This window comes from Anarhichas minor, unplaced genomic scaffold, assembly GCF_050575085.1.
Source record: "Anarhichas minor isolate MPS153535 unplaced genomic scaffold, ASM5057508v1 ptg000030l, whole genome shotgun sequence".
NCBI lineage: Eukaryota > Metazoa > Chordata > Actinopteri > Perciformes > Anarhichadidae > Anarhichas > Anarhichas minor.
The window spans coordinates 9,221,155-9,242,484 of record NW_027466476.1 but is presented as its reverse complement, the minus strand read 5'-3'; the positions used below and the strand labels follow the sequence as shown (position 1 = coordinate 9,242,484).

At 43.2% G+C, this 21,330-nt stretch overlaps 1 protein-coding gene across 7 annotated transcripts in view; it reads left to right on the top strand.

Moving 5' to 3' along the window:
- Positions 1-21,330, top strand: part of taok3a (TAO kinase 3a) — a 60,090-nt gene that overhangs the window by 5,219 nt on the left and 33,541 nt on the right. For 2 of the 7 annotated variants that reach the window (XM_076104507.1, XM_076104511.1), the window contains exons 2-3: positions 16,607-16,724; positions 17,617-17,684. The gene's annotated coding sequence lies outside the window, so the exon portion shown is untranslated. Of the gene's footprint in view, positions 1-15,050; positions 15,157-16,606; positions 16,725-17,616; positions 17,685-21,330 lie in introns of all 7 variants that reach the window. The other 5 variants (XM_076104505.1, XM_076104508.1, XM_076104510.1 and 2 more) reach the window with 4 other exon arrangements.

The window sequence follows — 21,330 nt, the reverse complement described above, 5'->3', positions numbered from 1 at the left end:
ATATATACCCTGTAATGAGTTTACTAGCTGTGTGCTAGGTCAGCTTTACATATCTGCCTGCGAGACAGCCATTATGATATTTTCCAAAAAGTTGGAACCCTTGATGCCAGTGGAGAAAATCTTGGCAGGTTTTTGTTTTTGCAAGTGACGGTGGAAAAACCGTACATTTCTCCTCCCCCGCCGACTAATTAGTCTCAGCATCTTTCACAACTCCCCGCTGAAAGCGCTGAACTTTTCTCCACTTCCATGTGATGGAGGCCTGACTTTAGAAAAAGGTATCAGAGAATTGTCAGTTTAGCACTGTGCTACAGCAGTTTGGTGGTGTATGCCACGGTAGCACGGAGTGCATCAAATATTAAAGCGCTGCTGTCAGGCTTAATGTTCTGCAGTGATCTGGTTTAGCATGTCTAATATAGGAATGCTGTCTCAGATGACAAGCAGAATCCCCCCCCCCCCCCCCCCCACCTCTCCTCTACCAGCACATGTGTTAATGTGTACAGCTTCTAATGATGATTTCAAAAGACAGCAACGCTGCTGCAAGATCATGGTCTTGTGAAGCCAGCAAGAGGGAGAACCAGTACTGATGTTTGGTAACAGAATTCATCGACAGTAGCAGTAGCAGTAGTTGATGAGCGGGTGCATCCCTCAGCCTCCTTCTGGTGGGCTTAAAGGCAGTGTTTGTACCCGAGACAGACTGTGTGAAAATGTTCTAGTCCACAGCAAAATGTCTCGTCTATGATCCATCTGAAGGCCCCAAAGGGCCAAGTCCTAATCAGAAACTCTTTCATCTGCATTTACTTCTGGATTTTGATGGAAATTGTGTGTTCGCGCCACTGACCATGATAGGTGTCACTGGGAAAATTGTGAAATGGATCCAGTCATGGCCCAGCAGCTGGTCCAGACCTGAGTCATGGCCTTGGTCTACCGAAAGCTGTCTGGAAGCGGAGGAAGTCACGGCCCAACAGATGTCTTATCAACAAACGCCTCCCTTGTGACTGTGACCACTTCGGCTGTTCACTCGCTCTGCAAAACACTGTCTTTGTCTGACTGACCACCAGCATCCAGCTGTCATACATTGAAGATTTCCCCAATGAAAATATTGCGTCCGTTAAAAGACATTGATTGTGGCAATTTAAATGTAGGCTTGTGTCTGGAGGCGCATGCTGTCCTTTACTCACCTGGCAGATTTATTTGTTGTTTTCACGCCTTTCACAGGCTCTCTGCTAGTGCGACATCTGGCTTAACTTGTTTACCGCATGCAACACTGATATGTTTCCTGGCAAAATGCAGAACAGATTGGTTGTTAAATACGTCATTCTGTCTCGTTCGTTACGTGGACTGTTCCTCCTCTCGTTGTGTTCTTCCTCAAGTGCACTGAACCCTCTGTCATAAGAGAGGCATTTTGGCAAGTCGGCCTCGCTGGGTGTAGGAGGTTAGCATGATAGCGACTTGATTACAGCCCTTCATCAGAAGCGCGCCTCCAATCCTCTGGCGAGGTTGCAGCTGTGACCATGAGTTTGCCCCCCCTCCCCCTCCAGCCCCCATTATGTCCGGCTACATCTGTCTCCAGCTCTCTCCTGTGAAATCTGCAAAGCCTCTTCCTGCTACTCCATGACTAGGCCAAGTTAAAGAGCAGCCATCGTCATCATCACCCAGAGAGACATCACCAGTGCTGATGGCTGCCTTGCCTCATCTCTTCCCACCACCACCGCCCGTCCTGGGTCTACAGCTTAATTTAGCCCAGCAGAATGAAGGAAAGTGCTCAGGAGTATTTTTAGAACCACATGGTTCACTGTTTTTAAAAAGAAGTGAAAGTGTTGTGTCATAGGCCTACAATTTGCGTCCGTTCTGCTGACTCTCCTCTGCATGCAGCCGGCTGGGAGAACTCGCGTATATATGCGCTGCTAGCTTAACAGAGTGGGGCATGTCAGCAAGGCTTAGGATGCCTGATTGTGATAGACACATTTGCTTATGTGAGTGGGGGGTGAGGTAATACACTGCACCGCACTGGTCTATTTTGAGAGCTTCCTTTGCCTGCCCAAAGCGCTTTTGTGTCTCACAGCTCTACATCATAATTTCTACTCGGCGCCTTTAGAACACGTTTCCGGATCTCCCTTTCTTTCCTTCTGTTTTTTAAGTGTCATTGCGCATTTCACCGGTGTGTTAGTTGAGCGCTTTTCATGGCGGGGCAGCAGCAGCAGCCGCTGTGGCCAATATTGGTGTTATTTAATGACTGTTGACAAGCTTTCAGTCCATAGCGTTACCAAACCATGCTTTTGGGCTTCTTAAGGATGATGTCGCCTGGCAAGATTGCACAGAACCTTTTCGGTCCGGCTGCCACAGAACCTGACGTAATTGCTCGATAACTCCTCATCTGTTGGGCTCCCAGAGTATGTGCCAAACCCGCCCCATCCCCCCTGTCCCAAGAGAAAGTAGGCCTCTGCCTGAGCTCTGTGCAGCCCTAATGCTGTGACTGGACTGCCTCCATTGGGTCAAGTGGAGATTTGCCTCTGATGAATCTGGGGGAGATTGTGTTGCGCTCTCGCCAGCCAGCAGTGATTCAGGCTGAATGTGACTTAATTTTTGTTATTTTTTAGTTAAGTCTGTGGCTTGGCCTGGCTTGATATGTATGACTGCAGGATTCCCCACCAAAAATGTATAGTTCAAGGCTAACAAGTTATGTTTAAGGATTGGACTACATGGCTATTTCTTTAACTACTCCTGCCACCCTTTTCTTGCTTAACAGTGCATGCTAGGACAGCTTTGTATGCCTTTGTGAACCCAAAGAGCCGGAGGTTGAACTGAACAATTGTCCAATTAAACTGTGACTTGGAGGAAACTCTGCCAGTCAACACCCCGCCCTACTACTTCCCCTCGCTCATTCTCGTTCTCCTCTCATCACACATAAACGAACCAGATGTGCAGCGCTGCACAGCCGGGAGGCCACAAACCCTGGGATAATTGCAGGGATGACATCGTCCCAGAGGGCGAGTGAGGAAATGGTTAAATCATCGGGTCGCGAGAGTATCAAAGACGGCAATGCGTGCACACGCCCTTGTTGGCTTTTCATAGACTGCAGCCTTCGTGACCCATGTCCAGCTATTGTTTCCTGGTGTGATATGTCAGATCGGAACGCCTATTGTTCATTCTTATCCACTCCACAGTGACGGAGCAGGAAGCAGGCCAATACTACTGTTACTGCTCTCACCGATCATCACAGGCTGGATTGTGGTGCTGATGACACTTTGCCACCACTGTAACACCCAGCATGATTAAGCAGCCATTCATTGATGAGCTTTTAAACTGTTGATTGCATCTTAGTCCAGAGGGACGATGGGAAGTAAGAGTTTTCAGTAGTATCAGAGAATCTACTGCATTCATGGAACATGCTGATACTTCCCCACACATGACATAATAAACATGATTGAGTAGGATGAATACATCTGACTGCATATCTATGCTCTCTCTTTCTTTCTCAAGTACACACATTCTCTCTCTCTCTCTCACTCTGATTTGTTGTTCCATGTGTTATAAATACAGGGTCCCCAAGTTTTATATATGCAGTATAAACATTTACCTGATTAATAATTGATCGGCAACACACAGGTCTGTCCAGGAGTGATCTGTGTGTACTGGTGAGATCCGACTGCACAGCTAAAGCGGTGGATGTCGTTATAGTGAACATTTACCGGAAGGAACTTGTGACTGCTCTCCAAACACAATTCCATTTCCCAAAGAGAAAGTTGTAGAAGTTAATAGATCCCACCAGGAACAGCAGGCCTGAAGCAAAGGTGACTGTTCGACATGAAGGGAAAACCGCATAAATAGATGAAGAACATGCAAAAGCGTGATAGTTGTTGGACTGACACTCCTTTTAAATATGGCTAGTCCATACAACATCTATTCTGTTCTGCATGTGTCTCAGAGTGAGGAGCTGAACTCCTCAGCCAGTAAAGAAATGCATACAAAACAAGCTGAAGACGTCACTTTGGGCTTTCAGAACTATTTTTCTAAGTATGCGTGCACATACAAGGAATTTGGCTCAGTTTTCTCGCAATGTACTTGTACAGAAATAGAACTAATAGAAAAGGTCCAACAAAGCTGGGCAGATAAAAGATGGGTGAAGAATAAGCAGGACTGTCATGCAGTGAAAAATAAGTGGAAATATAAATATTATACAAATATGTATCAAACGCACCAATGCCCAGCAATAAAATAAGAAATAAAACATCTCCATACAAGTCAAGTGTTCTATAAGTTGTAAACAAACAAATGGGGCAAATAGATAAATACTAAATGGATATACATGAACTGGATTATCATGTACAGGTACACATTTATATATTCTGTATATACAGTGTGTAGGATTTATATTGACAGAGACCGATGATTTGTACAAATTATAAAAACTGTATTAAAAACTGTACAATTTTATGATCTATAATGAGAGCAGTGTTAGCGGGTTGTTTACGGTGTTTGACTGTGAAATGTTCATCAGAGTGACAGCCTGTGGGAGGAAACTCTTCTTGTGATTTTTGTGACATTGTGTGGAACAACAAACTGATTGATAGAAAAACAGTAATTGACAGATCAGCTGATTATAGTAACTATTAGTTGCATTGGAAGATGTTTCTGTCTTTTGTGACTGAGGGTTCTCAACTCAAACAATCCGACACTCATGAAGACATTTGACAAGTTTTTCCCGCACAGTAAGGGTGGATCTTTATTTGACATTTCCTGGCGTATCCCCAACCCAGTCCGCTCTGTTTCTATTGGGTAGTTTCACAAACAGCTGTTTAACAAAACTCATCAATACTTCAGTGCCTGGGGCTCTAAAGACCCGATGCTTTAGCTTCAGTTGGCATATCGATGCACATTGATTGTTTTTATGGAATTGGCCTGACCATTCTAGAGATGTATCTCTTGCATACACACACATTGACACACACACACACACACGCAATGAAGGTGGAATTAGCAAACACTTTGTTTTAGTTTAATGACTTGTATTAAGACATATTGCTATAATGTTGCTGTTACCTTTTTTTTAAGTAATTTGTGTGGGTAAAAGATTTTTTTTTTTTTTTTGTGTGTAAAAGAAGCTTGGATGAACCAGTACAGATCTAAAGGAGAAAGGGGGAGGCTAAGTTCTGAGCCTGAATTAATTGCGGGCAGACTTTACAGGGAATAAAAAGCTGAAATGCTAAATCCTAAAACCCATGGGCCCTCTCCCACTCTGTGTCAACCTCAGTGATGATGTACATAATTTATACTGTCTGTGTGTATTTGAAAAAGAAGAAGAGTGTAGAGGCAAAACACAAGGGAAATGACTCCGTGGCCTAGATGCATGTTTCCTTTTTGGGGTTTCCTCTGCTAAATCCCCCCCCGTCTCTTTCGCTTTGGCTGATCGTTCTCTCTTTTCTTTTTAAAAGGTAGAGGAGGAGAAAGGGTTGTAGGTTAGTATGCTCAGGCTTATCTTGCTGTGTCGCATCCATTGAGGTGCGATAGCTAGACGAGTCAAATAACCCGCCATCTTAATTCTCAGCCAACCCTGTCTCCTACAGAACTAAGTTCCCATACAACTAAACTGCTCACTCTTTCTGTCTATGATAATCCATCCATCTCCATGTCGACTCTTCTATCGCGCTGATCAAATGAGAAGGCGAAGTCTGAGGTGTTTCACTGGAACCGCTTGAAGACTTTGACACAACCCCCCCCCCCCCCCCCCTCACGGTCAACTGAAAGCCACATGCTCCCTCAGAATATGTCTCCCTGTGATACACTCGTGGCTGCAGGATGTTTTTTATCGGGTCTATTATGGAGCTGACAGCTGTGGGAGTCCTAGCCATGAATGTATAACCCTGAATCACAACATCCCGTGAGGCCCCGGCGAATGATTGCATGACATCATGGTTTTCCCTCCAAGAAAAACGGCCTTCAAGAAAGTCAGAGAGGAGCATCTCATCCACCCAGCATGGGCGTCTTACACAGAATCAATTCAGCGAGCCGAGAGATTTAGAGTAGACTCATGATCGCTGCTTCGGCTTTGTCTGGAGGGCAGTCGGTATTGCTCTGAATTCGGCAAACCTTGCTCGGCAGATTAGGGAAAGAAGGGCGTGGAAAAGCTTTTAGATACTTCCTCCAGCTAATGGCAGCTCAGCCTGTCTGTTAATTGGAGTCTCTATAATATTTAATTATGAAAAAAAAAAAAAAAGAACTCCACAAGTGGTGGCTGCATGTCCGAATAATTTCTCTTTTGCACCGCTTTCACTGCGGAACATGCAATAGACCTCTTATTAATCTCTCTGCTGCTCTTGATTGGAAAATCCTGGCTTTAGAGTAGCACTTCACTCTATGCCCAGCCCTCCCTATGTACACACACACACACACACACACACACAGAGGGGCTTCTCCTTGCGAAAGTACTGTGTGTGTGTGTGTGTGTGTGTGTGTGTGTGTGTGTGTGTGTGTGTGTGTGTGTGTGTGTGTGTGTGTGTGTGTGTGTGTGTGTGTGTGTGTGTGTGTGTGTGTGTGTGTGTGTGTGTGTGTGTGTGTGTGTGTGTGTGTGTGTGTGTGTGTGTGTGTGTGTGTGTGTGTGTGTGTGTGTGTGTGTGTGTGTGTGTGTGTGTGTGTGTGTCCATGCACACCGCTGATTAAATGACTATAGCACTTTGAGTAATGATTACATGCGTTCAGTGTGTGTGGCTACGTCTGCGTGATCAAGGCCTGCGTGTTTGCACGTTTTCTCTCATACACTCGGATCTCTCTGGTGCTCCCATGTATTTTGCATGGACTTGTGGGAGAAGCGGAATGGGGCTCCAGCAGCGGGATGACTCACTAGCCAGTGCAGGCATTTGACCATCAGCACATGTAACTGCAGTGTCAGGGACACAACTAGGACTCCCTCAGTGACCCACATGCGAAGAGGTCTTCAGACAGAATAGTTGATGTGGTGTGGGGGGAGTGGGGGGGCTAAAACCTCAGCCCTGACACAGTGGGAGCTAAATCCTAGTTAATTTCTATTGGCTGTGATGTGGCCTTGATGTCAAATGGAACAGACTGATCACTCTCACTGCTACACTATCTGGCATCCCATCATTTATGAGCTTGCGTACGTGTGTGTGCGAGCCTGAGTATAGTTGCACAGAACGTTGCTCCTCAATCATTGTGTGCACATGTGCTTTAGTGCACTTGCACATTGTGGTTTTCCTTGTTTTTTCCCCCCCACCCATACTCTGTGAGTGCATGTGTGTTTCCACAGCCATCATGTGTTTGGGTTTGCGGCTGAAGAGTACTTTTGCAGCCACAATGGAAATCAATACGGCTGTGAATTGATAGTGTCACAAACAGGCCCAGGGTTACTGCCCAGTCGATATATACGGCCCGTCTCGTCACCAGCTGAGCCAGGCTGGATGTGGCCAATGGCAGTGAGCGTTGCGCACATTGATGAAAACACCAACACTTATCGAATGGCCCGTCTTTGACAGTCACACCAGTTTAGCACCAGCAGCAGGCCTATGTGTTACCCAGGGTCAATAGAAACCCAAAGGCCAAGACCTCGGGGACAAAACCTAATTGACATTTACCTTTTAATTGTTGTCTGTCCTGTTCTCTTCCCCTTTTTTTGTGAATCAACAACAGGGATATCATTTAAGTTTGCTATAGGGAAACACATCTCCTCATGCATATTAACGCTAAACTAAAGGTTAGGGTTAGGTATACGTAAGTCTTTTTTTTTTTTTTTATGCGAATCGTGAACTGTAAGCTAAGCTGTCAACAGAAACATTGTGTCTGTCTTGTTTAGGAAGGGTTTCTTTAAGTGTTAATAGTTAGAAAGAAGTAATCGCTGCCTTTTTATTTCTTCCGTCCATTAGAATGCAATCTATCTATCAATCCGCTTCTGTAACCAGGCCTCTTTGTATTAGTCATATCCTCCTTCTTGGTAAAAAACAATCTCACCATACTGTTTCCCCAAATGTGCCTTTCACTCACCCAAACAGACTACTGGTGTGGAATAAATCATTGCACCAGTTTTGTCATAATGACAATTTTTAATACTTGTAAACACCTTTTTATTTAGACACAATCCCCCCCCCCCCCCAAATCATGCTCCGGCTGAGAGAATAATTTGCTTTGTTCATGTGACTGTGCTATTTTTTGATTATGCTGTTCTGGTGTAATCATGCAAGTGAAGGGGAAATGTCCCAGTGGGAAAAGACTCCAGAAGTTGAATGATATGATGTTTTATTTTTAGATTTTGGTTGTTTTTTTCTTTGTTTTCCCAGTAGTATTGTTGTATCATTAAAACTGCAATGCCTGAAGTTTATATTTTGTCCCTTACCACCTATGCACATTATGCATGCGTTTAGTGGCTGAGCACTTAAACAAATATTTCCCTGTCGGTATCGAGGAGTTAAACAAATTCTCCCATTCTGCAGTGCGAGTGTGGAAACAGCCATTGATTTAAAGGTTCAAATGACTGCGTAACCATGTTCATAAAAACTAGTCTTTAGCCTGTTTAGCATTAAATGGTATGGTTGCATATTAAGCAGCTGAGCCAGTGTGCACATAGTAGTGCTGCTACTAAACGTTGCCAACACTATGACAAGTACTGTACATACCGATGGGGTATTAAGACATAAAGCTGAGCTGATGTAGACAGATTCTCTGTTGAACACAGTGACCCCGGAGTCAGTGTGATGGATTACATTAATCTTTACAGATCACACCCTGTGTTAACCCTTTGACTGACTGCTCTCAGTCACACAGTCCTGTCATTGGCCCCTGATATGGGCTCCTTAACCAGCCCACAGCAAATGAGGGGTTGTGCTTGTCTGGGCAATGTGTCGTGACTTTTGATCGCCAACTTCTTGCTAATCTCAAAAATGTAATTTGCAATATTGTCTAATAATCTGAGGTTTCATGAGCTGTAGGTGGCGCTGGATGTTGGTGGCTTCTCATTGCAGTAGGAAGTAAGCTAAGGATCAAGGAACCATGAGTGTTTGTCTTTGGCTTGAGTAACTAAGCAAGTGTCCGTGCTTTACGCTAGAATTTCATTTTGATCACAAATCTGTCTCATTTGAAAGGAATCGAACAAAGGCTGGTATGATGGGTGCACATTCGGATGACATTCTTGTTTGCTTTGGGGTTGAAATGATCTATTACTGTCGAGGCAAATATAATTGATAAAGCACCTTTCACTTTGGCCTTGTTGAATTCTTCCTCATGATCACGGCAATATCAATACAACAATAGTGCACTAACATTATCTTTGTGGCCCTATGCTTGGTTCACTACAGCTGTTGTGTCTTTACTATCCTCTGTGGTGTAGTGCAGTATCAGTCTAGCTGATAGTACAGGAGACATTTTGACATGTCATAGTAAGAAACTCACAGGGGAAACTAATAACCAGCATGCATAATACCAGCCACCTGGGGCTCATTAAGTCATTATTAATGATATTAAATACACTTGTGCTTTCCCTGCTATGACATGACAAAGGAGTCATTTTAGGTGAATGGAAGTCTGGTGTCATCGCTGTTACACATGACATTAGAGAAAGTCTCTTTGCAGACATAGTCCTCGTCACTCGTGGACCCTTCCTAAAGATGGCACGGTACATCTGAGGGGTCGTAAAGTGATTAACTGGATAGGAAAGAATAAGGGAAGTATGTCTGTGTGAAAATTCTGTTTATCATCTGTTTGAGCTCATAGCTTGTAAACACATGTGGACATTGCTTTGTTTTAGGGAATCACAGGCCAAATAGTTAGAGAAACGACAGATATAAAACCTTGCTGTCAACAGTGTTTATTGGACTATTTTCATGGCAGAAAATTATTGTAATGACACATATTTCTCTCTGTACTGTTCATTTTTGCACATGATGGACTCAATTGCTCCCTCCATCCCTATACCTCGCCTTCTTTGTTTCTCCCTTTCACTTAATCCAAATTTGCATTATTAGCACACACACACACACACACACACACACACACACACACAGAGTCCTACAAACCTTGCCTATACACTCAGATTGGAATGCGTCCTCACATTGAAACAGGAGATACTCTTACTGACCCACAGCCAGAAGCCAATAAATAGGAAATCTGGGTTACGACGTGTCGACACAGGAGGCGATGCAGCCATGTTTTTAGACCACCATCCGTTAAATCAATCCAACTGTCTACACCGGCCTATTTCTACACTTCAAGTCTATTTCCCTGTGTTTTACGTGTATAATGTATAAAATTCGATTCACCTACACTGTGTAGCTTCTGCTGTTCTAATGTAGGCATGCTCTTAGTGTTGTTTTTAATTCCCCTCTGGACAGTGACGAAGGAATTCTCGCTAAGGTGCACACACACACAGTCTGTGCAAATCTCCTCTGATTAATTGAGTGGTTTTCTGACATGATTTACATAAAGGCCAACACACGCGCATGTTGGTGTTGGTACAATGAGTCAGCTTAGAGGAGGTGGCGCTGGTGGAGTCGTGCTTTTAAAATAATGAACTGGTTCGAGGCCTACAAGGGTTTTAAAATAAAAATAGAGAGAACTCCCACATTTGAACATGTGTTTTACTGCAGGCATGTCACAGAGGACACATGGGGCACAGGGAAGCTGTCACGAGGAGAACGATGAAGACGTTACTCAACAGTTTTACTTTTAATATCTGTTCCTAAATGCTACTTTTTTTATGCGTTTAATACAGAAAGTTGAGTTTAAAAAAAGAAAAGTAACTATTCGATTTTCTTATAATAAAGTTTTCTTAAGAAATAGGAAACAAATCTTTAGTTTAGTTTCTTGTTTTAAGCCTTTTACTCGAAGCAGTTTAATAACATAATAAAGTAGTTGTAAGTTCTCTTTTTTTAAAGATGTTTTCCTTATCTCTAATACTCTGCATGGATTCACAACACTTAAACATTGATCAACATCTTTATCTGAGAACTAAGGGCTACAAAAAGGTGTGTGTGTGTGTGTGTGTGTGTGTGTGTGTGTGTGTGTGTGTGTGTGTGTGTGTGTGTGTGTGTGTGTGTGTGTGTGTGTGTGTGTGTGTGTGTGTGTGTGTGTGTGTGTGTGTGTGTGTGTGTGTGTGTGTGTGTGTGCAACATTAAGTTAATTTACTCCCATCTTTAATGATGTGGACAAAGAGCATTCCCTTCATTCAGACCAACAACCCTAATGCTCCAACTTGCTTCACCACCTGAGCTTCTGCCACCACAAACAGTGGGGCGACAATAACAAGCATATGTTATTAAGTTGGTGGTTACAGCTGATTATAGGGTACGTCAAGTAAAAGGATATGTAGCCTCTGATTACCTGTTGGTTAAATTACTACAGCTAAGCTGCTGCTATGTGTGTGTGTAACCTGCTGGTTCCTTTACCCACGAGCAACCTCCCTTCTCCTCCCTCACTTTCTCTGATGTGCAGAAATGTCTGTGAGGGACCGTTGAATAATTTAGCAGGCGGGTGATGGCGCCCTGTGACACTGCACTTTGTGTATTTGCTTGTTTCATTCAGGGCGTGTGTGTGTTGTTGTATTTATTTAAGGGGGAGGAGTTTGGAAAAAGATAAGGGATTTTGTGTGAGTGACTGTGTAGGTTTGGAAAAAGCAAGACAGTAGACCACACACACACACACACACACACTGTGGAGCAGGTTTGGTGGACTGAAAAGGCGCCGTAGCACTGATAGTGAGGATGAATGTCTTTAATAGAGAAAACGCAGGTGTCGCTCCGAATGGACGGACACACACACACACACACACACACACACACACGCATACCTCTGGATTCATTGGATTGCTCTAAAAAGTTTTGACACGAAATGAGGGATGGTCTTTGTGTGTGACAGAAGATGTGTGTGCGTGAGCTTGCTTAACGTCGACGCCTAACATATTATTATTATTATTAGTTTTCTTTTCTTACCATTACTGATCCTCGGGGCACTGAGCTTTCCTATTGGAATGCATCTGAAAGAAACACTTTATTTTGAGTGAGGCCACGTGTTGCGTCCTGTGTGGAATAAAGCCACAGAACTGCTGCCTTGCTGACTGTTCAGTAGAGAGTTAAGGATTCATTTACTGACTTTATTTTCCAGTTTGAGGAAGTTTAGAGTTTAGAGGAGCTTTGCTTCGTCTGGTGGTGTGAATAGTTTGGCTCGGCCCAGTCGGTATCTACTTTAGTTGATGTATGTCGTAGGGAGGGTTGTTGCACCTTGCACGTTTCATCATTGTTGGAAGTGTGGCTGATAGCAGCATTCAACTGGCCAACATTTTGTTTTATGGCAGTGGTAGCCAAGATGTGCTGATCTGATACCATTGTTTCATTAATAAGCTGTATGCTTCACCGTGTGGATGTGACTGGAGTCATTCTCTTATGTGGCGACATCAGACTTCATTTCGACATTGCTTTTTCTAATTTTGTAAAAACAAAATGTCACAAATAAATACATGGATATGAATTTACTGCATTTGTATTTATCATTAGATAAAAAAAATCCTCAACGTTGATTACAATTCAAGTGTGAACCTTCTGAATGCAGCAACAAATTGGTCTTTCGAGCTCGTCCTGGTTTAACGATGCACCTGCGTCACGTGTTATAGTGATACATGATCCCAGGAGAGGTTGTAAAGAGTCTTGAGAATACGTTTCTAAAACGTTATGTTTCTACTTTAAAACCTGTGGCGCTAACCTTAGCAGAGTACGTTAGCAGCTAGTGTTAGCACTTCTATGCTACGCTAGCTACTGAAGGAATACTGCATGTCTACACGTGGTGCGCTTGCTTTTGAATGATTGTAACAGTGAATAAAGACCGACCCAGCTTTACAGGAACAGTGTTGGTCCTCAACTTCATTGCCTTCTGTCTCGATCACCAGATGATGTGCTGGTTCACTTTGACACTGTGACCTGTAGGCTTTAGCTTCTTAACCCGTTTCATTGCTGAATCATTTTGACATCCTGGATATATCCCTCTAACGCACAATGTAGACCCTGCATTGAAACACCCAAATAGGCGTATCTAGACTGCGTGTTCTATCGTCCTACTAACATCATTGTTCATCAGTCTTCCCCCCCCCCCCCCGAGGACACGGATGTCTCTCCCGTAGTTAAATGTACGATCCTTAAAAAGGTCATCGGTGCCAAGTTCAACTTTTGAAACATCCACAACACAAGTTGAGTAGCCACTGTGAGGGTTTGGGCTGTTTTTGCTTGAAGGCAACAAGAAGAAATCACTTCAAATAGACTAGAGATTTAGAGTTGGCCCCGGGTTTTAAGTCGGCGGGTAGGCCACTTATTTGTCTCGTATTTGTCCCTCATCCACCAACACCCACATTTATGTTGGCATTAGCCTTAAAGCTAATCTGAAGGTAACAGTCTTTGGTGTGTGTGTGTGTGTGTGTGTGTACATGTGTGTGTTTGTATGCATGCATGTCTCAATAGTGTCACTAAGCTCCTACGATGAGAGCTGCCCCCAAGTCTCCAAATCCTGCTTTAGAGCATAGTGCGTGCGTGTGTGTGTGTGTGTTCTTCGCTCTGTGAGAATGAGTCACTGCTATAAAAATCCACACCATGCCGCCCTGGCAGGATAATCAGGACATAATGTTTAGTTTCCTTCTATCTCGGTGGATTAGTTTATTTTCATCCGGTGAGAATTTATGCGTGTTGTGGAAATGGCCTCATATTTGGTTGTCTCAGCTTTATTTAAAGCGGCATCTCACTAAAGGGATGTGTGATTTAAAGCCCATCTATACCTCCAGCGTGACTCATCAAAAGCCCACCTCAGTCATCGGCACTCTGGGGATCATTGAGTGTTACATTTGGGACCATTGAGTCTCATTATCATTGATCAAATTCCGGCAAATCAGGGCTTGAAGCAATTATAAAGACAGACAAAGTATTATAACCAGTTGTATATTTGTTTGTGGTGCTTTAAGTGCACATTAATTCAGATTCACAACATACATTCACTTCTAAGAGCTAATTAGTTCAACATCTACTGACTGATAATGAGCAGTTTTTCTGCTGCTTGCTCAACGGTACTTCGTACTTTAAACGGCTGCTGGCGAAGGGGAATAATTCCCTTGAGGTAGTCACCCAGGAAGTGATGTCATCATGGATACCTGCAGCAGCCTGTTGGTTGCTCGGCATTTCATGAACTCTTGGAAGTCTGTATGTGGAAAAAGTGGACCACAATGAGGCCTTAACTTGGCCCAGGTCCCTGTTTGAGACCCGCCATCACATCCAGCTTGATGACTTGTTGGGCCGATCCCTCCGAAAGCTGTTCTGGTCGATCGTTTTGCCCAAGAACAGAAACGCAATACTAGGTTTTGCTTTCGAAACAGGTTGCTTGGCCGAGTTGTGCCTCGGAAATTGATGGCTCGTGACTCACGATTTATGATTCATAACGCAGCGCGTGTGTCATGTAACAGGAGGAACGGAAAGGAGGAGTTGGATATCGAGATTGTTTATCATTAGCCGATGCACCAACGAACTTTGTCAGAAAGCCTGTGGACCTACCAGAGATGCTGTGATGTGCTCTTACTATACCGAGCCTCACTTAAATACAACATCATAAGTCTTAGTCATTAAGCTATAAAAGTTTAGCAATAATATCTTAGATGATCTTTACACTTCTATAAAATTAAAGACTTTTCTATTAGGACCATTCACCAAGAAACTATTTTGTTTTTATTTAAAAAGTTTTCTTTTGATAATAAATTGCTTTTTTTTTCAAGCAATGTGTTATATAATTTAGGAATGTATCTTAAACTGGATATGTTTTGTTTTCAGACGTTTGGTCACCTTGAGCTCTGTAAACTTGTGATGGACCTTTATTCTCTGTTTGATGGACAATAAATCGACTAATCAAGAAAATAACTGGCAGATTAATTGAGAACGAAAAATAAGTTAGTTGCCGCCCTGAAAGTAGTTCATGTTCAGATGGTATGTTTGAAACAGGAGACAAATAAAAGTCTCTTTACGATGGAGCTGAGTCAAAGACACACAAACACCATCTCACCCTTTTCCTCACTCTTCCCCTCTATCCAGCCATCTACACCGCTCTCTTGCTGGTTGGTCACATATGATGATGATGATGATGAGGAGGATGAGGATGAGGATGAGGATGAGGACTTCCCCAGAGGCTCATGCAAGTGTCAGTTTGTGTTATAAATCATTCAGGGACACTCAGAAGGGGCACAATACATTTCTATCCTCCTCCTCTCATCCCTCCATCCTCTCTCCTTTTTATTATTGAATGCGGTTCCTCTGAGAACCCAATCTGCTGCTCGACATAATCTAAGAGAGAGCGGAGGAGGTGAAACCAATAAGACGAGAGGGGAGGGTGAGAAATTGATAAAATGGGAGAGGTGGAGGAGAGGAAGAAAAGAGGTTTGATTCCACACAGGAAGTAAAGGGGTCGTTTGAGGACTGAGTGATGGGTCTGCTGTGCTTCCTGATGGTCGGGCTGCTTGTGGACAACAGTTGGTTTTATTGTGTGCTCATCTTGTTGGTCACGTTGTGGATGCTGCTCCACCTGCTTGTCAAAACAACACATAGTCTAGTAGCTGACAGCTCTGCTGTCAGAACAACTCGCTCACATTTTCTGATGTGCATGCGTGTGTGTGGATACTGTGTGTGTGGGAGAAAGCAAAATATTGAATTTGTGCCTGCGTGTGTGTGTGTGTGTCTGTGTAAGCTTGTGTGTGTGTCTGTGGTGTCCTTGAACTCGTGTATTTGCAAGAGGAAGAAAGAGAACGCGTCTGTCTGTAAACATGAAGCACTTCCCTTGTATAAAAGGCCAAAGCATTTAGTTTGAGATACCGTTGGCCCAGTGCATTCTGGGATAGACATTGGGCTCCCTGCTGTGGCCCTGAATATGGACAAGCAGATGTGGCAAATCACTGAACATGAAGAGTGTTGCTGGATTTGACTATCATATGATACAGACAGTGATTCTTGCAGCATTTTAAGACATAAAATCCAGACTAATGTAACTAGCAGCCTTTATCTTATACCGGTGGTACTGTTAGTGGCAATACTTCTGAGAAGAAGTGTAACTTTCTTTGTGGTGGTTGTATTGTCTGATAAAAGAAATGGTCACCACTGTGGATCCTGGTGTGGTTCAGAGGATAATAACTGACATGAAAGAGATTCTCATTGGCTGGTGAGTCGTTCCACCATCTGCTACTGGGAGCACATTTAACAGCTTTTCCTTTTGTTTGTACTGCAAAGCAGCGACCCATCCTGCAAATATCTCATAAGATCTGACTCTGGCTCATGATGTACAACGTATACATTGCAGTGTGGATTCATTTAGTGGCTGTTAGTCTAAAAAGGCAAATATAATAGACAGAAATATAAAAGAGAAGGGAAGACTAACTTTATTTTTGGTATTAGCAGAAGTTGCAGAATATGCATCAGATGCTAATCAGTCCCAAAAGACTGAAGTGAAAGACTTATATTTATATTTGGCAATTTTGCATAAAATAATTATTAAACTGATTAACCAATGACCAGAATAGTTGCTGATTGATATTATTTTGATCGATTATCGCAGCTTAATCCAGCCATCTAACCCTCCTGTTGTGTGTTCCTGTCCTCAGGTACAGTATTAATCCAGTCATGATGAAAGTCGGCAACAAGACGACTCTGGATTTAAACTGAAGAGAGAGAACGAGACGGAGGCTCATCTGACATCCCCGACACACACATTTCCTACTGGTAAGTTATACACACCTCTGATGCTGTCCATATCGGGCCACCTCATCATCATACAGCCCTAGTGTTGGTTTTTTACAGCCGAATGTAAACTGGGTCTTGTTTACCTCGTAATGGAAGCTCTCTCATGTACATAGCAGCTAACCAAGCCTCTGTCACTCTGTATTAAAAGCTGAGTCTGAAGGGAGGCTAAGTTTCTCTGGCCGATGCTGTGCCACGGCTTTGTCAAGTCGTGTGTGTGCATGCACATGTAAATTCCTGTGTGTGTGGATTGTTGCGACATAACTATTTGAGGTTGCTTGTTGGCAGCATGCAAGAACAGAAATTGTGGGATCCTTTAAACAGGAAGCCTGCTAGCCCAGACGAACGTATTACGTGTTTGATGGTTCATGTCGGATCTATGTGATAGACTTTATATTTGCATTTCTGTGGTTCCACTTCACTCTTATGTCTTGTATTCAAGTGAAGACTGTAGTAGTTGTATTTGTTAATTGATTAGAAATGAAATATTGCAGCTGAATGTGGTCGACAACGGTAGTCTTGAATATTTTTTTTTGAAAACCACCGTTTCTTGTTTTGCTTAAATGTTTCATAGAACGTTGTGTTGCTCAGGCCTCTTCAGCTGTAGTGATGAAAGGAAAACGGAGGTTTGTCTGTGGTTTGGAGTCTTTTGTGAATTAGGTAATAATGTAAATCCTTCTGTCAACTTGAGAGAGAGCCAACAACACCGATCATTGGATCATTTGCCGTCGGCAAATCTTGCTGCTGAGTCACACCCTGAGTGGGAAAAGAGCCCGTGGGGATGATGTGTGGTCGAGGTTTTTTGGGTAACAGTACGACCCTTGGGGCAACACAACGGCTGATTTCAAATGTCTGCACTTCCTCTCTCTTGCAGGCTCGTAAGAGGACAGACTACCTGTACACAAGCAGCCTCATGGTAGCTCAAAGGTTCACCCATACAGGGGTGTGTGTGTGTGTGTGTGTGTGTGTGTGTGTGTGTGTGTGTGTGTGTGTGTGTGTGTGTGTGTGTGTGTGTGTGTGTGTGTGTGTGTGTGTGTGTGTGTGTGTGTGTGTGTGTGTGTGTGTGTGTGTGTGTGTGATCCAGGCTTCCTTGCTCACTTCTACATACATGTGCACCTTCACACACAACTCCAAAGCTCTGAGCCTGCTCTCTCTATAATGTCATGATGGAGCTGAATCATTACGTAATTCTTATTCTTCCGCACATACTGCCCTCTCTATGTCTCAACGCACAATTTAGTGGATTTAACATTTCTTTTTTTTCTGATTAGAGCTGGTGATTTTAATCCCAGTAAGAATTCCCACAGTCTGCCTAATTCCTGTTCCTGCCTAAAGCCGGTAGGGGGGCCAGTAAGCCGCTAAACCCCCCCTCGGCCATACACACACACACACACACACACACACACACACACACAGACGGACGGACGGACGGACGCTTGTGTGCACTGGTGTAATGGTGCAAATACAGAAGAATGCACTTCACTTGCACTCTCACAAGAGTTTAGACAGAATACGGGCAAACCCAGGAGACTGAGTGCGAAACGAATGATAAGAAAATCACATTTTCTTCCTTGTCAAAGCTTTTCTTTTTAAAACCCAATGATCAAAGGGCAGCGTTCTCGCAATGAAGGAGTTAAGAAGGAGCTGGTGTAGGATAAGATAGGAGGGAGAATGAGATGAATCCACACAGTTTATATCAAACTCATCCCAACACGTTTTCATGCATCCATTTACTCCACCAAGGCAAATATACAATAATGTCATCTGACATAATCCTCTTTTCTGTCTCGTATGAGTCAGATCTGGTAATTCCTCTGTTCTTGCACTATTTGCAAGAACTTTAATTTTTTTTCTTCTGAATCTTCATAATATTTTACCGCACCTGAAATTAATTAAAATGGAGACTTTGGATTGTTTTTAAATGCTTGAATTATACAGGAAACAGACCAGTGGGTTATTGTTGTTATTATTATATTATTATTTTTTGTTGCAAGTCGTGTTTGACCTGGATTCTGATCAAAATGTTGAGTTTTATTCTAACAGACTGTGGCTCCTTCTGAAGCGATGTCCTTCTTCCTTCTCAATGCATATCGAACGCATCACTATCGGCAATGAAGTTTACATTTCTGGAACTTTTTTTTTTACGGTGTATATTTATTATTCTTGCATATTATTGGCCAAGAGTAGACAGTGGGATGTCCCATTTAGCTATCTCTGTTGCAGCGCATGGTGTAGAGCCAGATCCAGCAGCCTGATGGACTTGGTCCTGCAACACATGTTGGGACATCAATTAGTCATCACAGAACCAACGGGGGCCCTGGGGGCAGCGTTACTCCAACGCTGCCAGAATAAAATGTACAGGAAAACTTACAAAAAACGTTTATCTCTAAAATGTCTTGAGCGATAAAGTATCAAAGCTTTTAGATATTAGCTATCGAAAAAATCTGTTTAATTGTCCTTAAAAATCCGTTTATGTCGGATGTTTCAGAATCAGAAACGGTTTATTGCCAAATGTGTTTGCACATACAAGGATTCTGAATTGGTGATTGGTGCGTGACGATAAACAGTGCAATAGTATAAGACATAATTAAAAATGCAAATCTAAAAATGTACAATAGAATATAATAAACAAACAATATAGGTCTGTTATTAAAGTGTTAAGCATCGTGCAGTGTAAACGTATGTAGTTGTCGTGTGCGTAACCCAGGCCAGATTATTGTAAACCGTATAATCTCTTTCACATATAATTTCTTTAATGATGTATTGTATACAACAAATCTTTTAGCACCGTTACCCACCCCCACAGTAACACACACACACACACACACACCGTCTCATGTGCTCACCGGTGTGTGCATGCAAGGCACACTAATGCACACCTACACATAAGTACAGTGTCACACAGTTGCGTGTAGCAGCTAGTAAAGAATTCACACACACACACACACACACACACACACACACACTGAGCGTTAAATCTGTCTAAGCCATTTGCCTAATCAGCTCTCTCTCAGCACAATACCATTCATAGATCCCCAGTAACCACAGACGCACACACACACAGTGGTCTGTCCAAACACAGGGCTTTGCTGGACTAGTGGCAGCTTTACCAAGCCCCCCATGTTACAACCTGTTGTTGCCACATTGCATCACTTCACACATCTTAGCGGAGGAGGAGGAGGAGGAGGAGGAGAAAGAGGAAGAGTGAAAGAGAGGATGAGAGGGAGGTGTGCAGAGTGTTCACGTGACATCAGTGTTCATTTGCTCCATTTCTCTTTGCCTTCTACTCATCTGCTGAGTCTTTCCATGGATGTGGTTTAGATCTGCTTTCAAAGCTACCTCACATGGGGTTGTGTGTGTGTGTGTGTGTGTGTGTGTGTGTGTGTGTGTGTGTGTGTGTGTGTGTGTGTGTGTGTGTGTGTGTGTGTGTGTGTGTGTGTGTGTGTGTGTGTGTGTGTGTGTGTGTGTGTGTGTGTGTGTGTGTGTGTGTGTGTGTGTGTGTGTGTGTTGTGGGGGTGTGTTTTTGATAGGGAGTGAGTTGTATCAGGCTTTATTTCAGTAGCTATCTGGAGAGATTAGAGACAGACAGCACTGATGCAACCCGGAGACACACACACAGATCCACTGAACACACGTGGTCACACACAAGCTCGTATTGTCGGTAAACAGACAAACAACACACACACAACCACAAGTAATACACAAAGATGTACACTTAAACACACACGCATACAAATGGAGACGCTGCTTGTTTTTCTTAAAGGTGAAGTACATTGGTGCTTTGCTACTAAACAAACTTTTAGTGCTAAAAGAGTTCATTGATCTGAAGAACAAGAATTACACGACGCATCTAATGAAGGCCTTCAAGCCCAGAGTAGAATACTTAGTAGCAGTGTAACTAAGTGGTTTTCATTGAACTGCTGGTAACCGTGAAGTTAGCATACACAAATATCTGCAACCTACAGGTTGTATGCATGCCGCTGCATTGCTCTGCTGTACTCTACAGTTCATCCGTCACGCCGCTATCACAGGCGCGGAGGTCTCGGCTGAAGCCGTCATGCTTCTCAAAAATGCCTCGGCGATCAAGAGACGCCTTCAGGCAACAAGCATGTGAGCCTGTATATGTGATCTTTTACATTATGTAAGCGGGTAAACTGAAACCATGGCTGTTGTTTACGTGGCAACCCGTGGTGGTTTCCATTTCCAAGCTTGTGCTGGGGCATTCTTAGAGAGGAATCAAAGCCATGAAATTGACTTTAGTCAGGCTACAGTACAGCGGGCCGCCTTTCTCAATGCTGGGATGTTATGTTATGGCAGCTTTGTAGTTGGCAGTAGGTTGGCTCGATGCCTTGAAAATAAATCCCTGATTATATAGTCCTAACTTTGATGCTCATCACCCTCTCACAGCCACCACAAAGCTTGTTTTTTCCAAAGTTAAATGATCACCCATTTCCTCCTCTCTATACTTCACAGGGTAACAATTAACCAGCATCAAAATATAACCATAGCATTGAGATTTGGAGAACAATTTATGATCGGGTCATTCAATAGTCCTACCTAAAGCAATCCCTCCCCAAGTTGTTTCTAC